This window comes from Schistocerca serialis, unplaced genomic scaffold, assembly GCF_023864345.2.
Source record: "Schistocerca serialis cubense isolate TAMUIC-IGC-003099 unplaced genomic scaffold, iqSchSeri2.2 HiC_scaffold_1014, whole genome shotgun sequence".
Taxonomy (NCBI): Eukaryota; Metazoa; Arthropoda; class Insecta; order Orthoptera; family Acrididae; genus Schistocerca; species Schistocerca serialis.
This window is the reverse complement of record NW_026047200.1, coordinates 97,501-102,500: the sequence shown is the minus strand read 5'-3', so window position 1 is coordinate 102,500 and position 5,000 is coordinate 97,501. Positions and strand designations below refer to the sequence as shown.

The following is a 5,000-nucleotide window of genomic DNA, read 5'->3' as shown; positions in this document are numbered from 1 at the left end:
TAGCCGTTTCTCAGGCTCCCTCTCCGGAATCGAACCCTGATTCCCCGTTACCCGTTACAACCATGGTAGGCGCAGAACCTACCATCGACAGTTGATAAGGCAGACATTTGAAAGATGCGTCGCCGGTACGAGGACCGTGCGATCAGCCCTAAGTTATTCAGAGTCACCAAGGCAAACGGACCGGACGAGCCGACCGATTGGTTTTGATCTAATAAAAGCGTCCCTTCCATCTCTGGTCGGGACTCTGTTTGCATGTATTAGCTCTAGAATTACCACAGTTATCCAAGTAACGTGGGTACGATCTAAGGAACCATAACTGATTTAATGAGCCATTCGCGGTTTCACCTTAATGCGGCTTGTACTGAGACATGCATGGCTTAATCTTTGAGACAAGCATATGACTACTGGCAGGATCAACCAGGGAGCTGCGTCAACTAGAGCTGAGCAGCCGGCCGCCCGGGAGTGTGTCCCGGGGGCCCGCGCGAACACGCAAGCGTCCGCTCAATTATTCTGCAAACAGGAGGAGGCTGAGCTCCCCTGCACAACACACCTCGAAACCCTCTCAGGTCCCGGCGGCGCGCAGCGCCGTCCTAAGTACTTGGTCGGGTTCGAGAGAGGCGCAATCGCCCGGAGTTAGGCGAGTAGACGCTTTAGGTGCGACCACCCGTGCTCCCAACTGAGCTTGCCGCTGCCGACAGAGGCCCGGGAGCGTGCTGTCGTGGCATTGCCGGCGGGAGACAACACGCGCCACCTACGGTGACCGGCAGCTCCAACGCCAGCGCCACAGAAGGACAAAAGCCCTACTTGGGTGCCGAAGCGAACTCTCCCAGCACAGCGCACGCGCCAACACGTCCGCACAGCTGCGATACAAACCACCTGCGAGAACCGCTGGGGCGACCGAGCAGCAGACGGCGTCGCGGCGCCGAGCGCCGGGCGGCGGCGCATCCTCAGCGCACAAAGTCCTCAATCGGACCAGCACACTGCAGATGGCCACCGCGCTTCGCACCGGGCCCGCGAGGACCTACTTTGGCCGCAAGGCGCCGCGAGCAGGGGGCGCCGGCGCGCAGCTGCGCCGCCTGCCGCGTCCGTCGGCCGGCGCGCCTGCCACCGGCCGCCCCCACCAGCCGGCTGTAGCGCGTGCGCCCACGCACCGCGCTGCCAGCACGCCGGGCGGCCCCCCCTCACCGGCCGGGGACGGTCCCACCCAGCCACCGCCGCGTATCGCCTCACACCCAGATCCCCTTTCACGTTCGTGGGCATGGTGGGTCCCCTTTCACGTTCGTGGGCATGGTGGGTATCCCTGAAACAACCGGTTAATAGCTCGACCGATCGTCGCCAACACTGATTCACCTCTAGCGAGAACAACCGCACCACAACGGGTTACCGGTTGTTCATTTGCGTAACGTCACCAGCAAACGTACACGTCCATCGCCATTTGCAACGAGTATTGCATGCCTGTGTCAGGTGTCACAACACACTACGTCTGCCCACATAGACGCAACAACATGTGCACGCCTAGAGAACACGTGGAAGGTAGACCCCGTACGTATGCGGTGTCCATTGCGCGAACGACTGTCAGCCCGCCTCTGCAGCATGTCGCAGATGTGGAACGCGGTGCAACATGCTATCACGGTGTGTGAGAAGAGACGACTACGTCCGAATACACGCTCCACTACATCAACAGACTGCTCATGCTGATCGCCATCCAGGGCGTCCGTTCCTCCCACACGTCTGTATGGCGTACCACACTGCAATCCAGCTCTTATAGGGAGACGACACGTAGCTGCGTGCACAATATTTGGACTGTATGGTCCGCCGTTGCTAGGCGCTGTCGTCATACGGTCACATGGGCCACGATGTATCATTCAGTACATACGGAGCAATGTGCAGTACAGTTTGTGGGTTTTGCGTACATCGGCGGACAGGTGACAGGCCGTACCACAACGTAGGCTGAGTACGTCGGCATGCGAAGGGCATTGAACATGCAAACTTCTCACCGACCAGCTTGCGAAGGCAGGGGGGAAGGGGGGGGGGCATGTACGTCCTGCTGCTATCCACACTACAGTGTATAGCAGGAGCATGTGGAAAGTCAGCAACACCTGCAAGGTGTTTAACATGACGCGATACACAGGGGACCGGGCAGTGCGAGTAGCGAACTATATTGCGAGGGTTGCGGTTAGGCAACACTACACTACTTTAACGGGTTGCATAACAATTACAGAGCAGGTTCAGCGACAACGTGCGTCAGGTTAAGGCGCAATATAGTTTAGGTTACGGCGCACTTTAGGTTAGGTTAAGGCACATTATAGGTTAGGTTAAGGCACAACATGGGTTACGTTAAGGCACAACATGGGTTACGTTAAGGCACAACATGGGTTAGGTTAAGGCACAACATGGGTTAGGTTAAGGCACAACATGGGTTAGGTTAAGGCACAACATGGGTTAGGTTAAGGCACAACATGGGTTAGGTTAAGGCACAACATGGGTTAGGTTAAGGCACAACATGGGTTAGGTTAAGGCACAACATGGGTTAGGTTAAGGCACAACATGGGTTAGGTTAAGGCACAACATGGGTTAGGTTAAGGCACAACATGGGTTAGGTTAAGGCACAACATGGGTTAGGTTAAGGCACAACATGGGTTAGGTTAAGGCACAACATGGGTTAGGTTAAGGCACAACATGGGTTAGGTTAAGGCACAACATGGGTTAGGTTAAGGCACAACATGGGTTAGGTTAAGGCACAACATGGGTTAGGTTAAGGCACAACATGGGTTAGGTTAAGGCACAACATGGGTTAGGTTAAGGCACAACATGGGTTAGGTTAAGGCACAACATGGGTTAGGTTAAGGCACAACATGGGTTAGGTTAAGGCACAACATGGGTTAGGTTAAGGCACAACATGGGTTAGGTTAAGGCACAACATGGGTTAGGTTAAGGCACAACATGGGTTAGGTTAAGGCACAACATGGGTTAGGTTAAGGCACAACATGGGTTAGGTTAAGGCACAACATGGGTTAGGTTAAGGCACAACATGGGTTAGGTTAAGGCACAACATGGGTTAGGTTAAGGCACAACATGGGTTAGGTTAAGGCACAACATGGGTTAGGTTAAGGCACAACATGGGTTAGGTTAAGGCACAACATGGGTTAGGTTAAGGCACAACATGGGTTAGGTTAAGGCACAACATGGGTTAGGTTAAGGCACACCATGGGTTAGGTTAAGGCACACCATGGGTTAGGTTAAGGCACACCATGGGTTAGGTTAAGGCACAACATGGGTTAGGTTAAGGCACAACATGGGTTAGGTTAAGGCACAACATGGGTTAGGTTAAGGCACAACATGGGTTAGGTTAAGGCACAACATGGGTTAGGTTAAGGCACAACGTAGGTTAGGTTAAGGCACAACGTGGGTTAGGTTAAGGCACAACGTGGGTTAGGTTAAGGCACAACGTGGGTTAGGTTAAGGCACAACGTGGGTTAGGTTAAGGCACAACGTGGGTTAGGTTAAGGCACAACATGGGTTAGGTTAAGGCACACCATGGGTTAGGTTAAGGCACAACATGGGTTAGGTTAAGGCACAACATGGGTTAGGTTAAGGCACAACATGGGTTAGGTTAAGGCACAACATGGGTTAGGTTAAGGCACAACATGGGTTAGGTTAAGGCACAACATGGGTTAGGTTAAGGCACAACATGGGTTAGGTTAAGGCACAACGTAGGTTAGGTTAAGGCACAACGTGGGTTAGGTTAAGGCACAACATGGGTTAGGTTAAGGCACAACATGGGTTAGGTTAAGGCACAACATGGGTTAGGTTAAGGCACAACATGGGTTAGGTTAAGGCACAACATGGGTTAGGTTAAGGCACAACATGGGTTAGGTTACGGCACAACATGGGTTACGTTACGGCACAACATGGGTTACGTTACGGCACAACATGGGTTACGTTACGGCACAACATGGGTTACGTTACGGCACAACATGGGTTACGTTACGGCACAACATGGGTTACGTTACGGCACAACATGGGTTACGTTACGGCACAAATTAGGTTAGGTTACGGCACAAATTAGGTTAGGTTAAGGCACAAATTAGGTTAGGTTAAGGCACAAATTAGGTTAGGTTAAGGCACAAATTAGGTTAGGTTAAGGCACAAATTAGGTTAGGTTAAGGCACAAATTAGGTTAGGTTAAGGCACAAATTAGGTTAGGTTAAGGCACAAATTAGGTTAGGTTAAGGCACGATATAGGTTAGGTTAAGGCACGATATAGGTTAGGTTAAGGCACGATATAGGTTAGGTTAAGGCACGATATAGGTTAGGTTAAGGCACGATATAGGTTAGGTTAAGGCACGATATAGGTTAGGTTAAGGCACGATATAGGTTAGGTTAAGGCACGATATAGGTTAGGTTAAGGCACGATATAGGTTAGGTTAAGGTACGATATAGGTTAGGTTAAGGTACGATATAGGTTAGGTTAAGGTACGATATAGGTTAGGTTAAGGTACGATATAGGTTAGGTTAAGGTACGATATAGGTTAGGTTAAGGTACGATATAGGTTAGGTTAAGGTACGATATAGGTTAGGTTAAGGTACGATATAGGTTAGGTTAAGGTACGATATAGGTTAGGTTAAGGTACGATATAGGTTAGGTTAAGGTACGATATAGCGTAGGTTCAGATACACATTGTTGTAGGGAAAGGTGTATTGGGGGGGGGGGCGGCAGGTTCGTTGATAGTGATTATCGTAATTGGATGCCTGCGGTATTATCCGATTTGTCACGTCAGGATGCACTTTTGGCTCATGACAGGCGGCGCTCCGATTCCATGGTTGTGGCAGATCTGTGTCTTTCATTCCTGCCATTGTTTGTGTGCTGTGACAGGAGGCAGTATTGTGATGTTGGGTGCACCACTGTGTAGGACATGTGTGGGTGTTCGTGGCTTAGCTGAGCAATGTGCGGATGTCGGAAGGGTGGGATATTGTGTTTTCTGGGTGGACCTCCCGGT

The 5,000-nt window shown here is 51.4% G+C and overlaps 1 non-coding gene across 1 annotated transcript in view; it reads right to left on the bottom strand.

Moving 5' to 3' along the window:
* LOC126429264 (small subunit ribosomal RNA) overlaps nt 1-424 on the bottom strand; it is a 1,909-nt gene extending 1,485 nt beyond the window's left edge. The window contains exon 1 of the ribosomal RNA XR_007576909.1: nt 1-424. This exon is cut by the window's left edge and continues 1,485 nt beyond it. This is a non-coding gene — a ribosomal RNA (small subunit ribosomal RNA).
* Nucleotides 425-5,000: the final 4,576 nt, after the last annotated feature.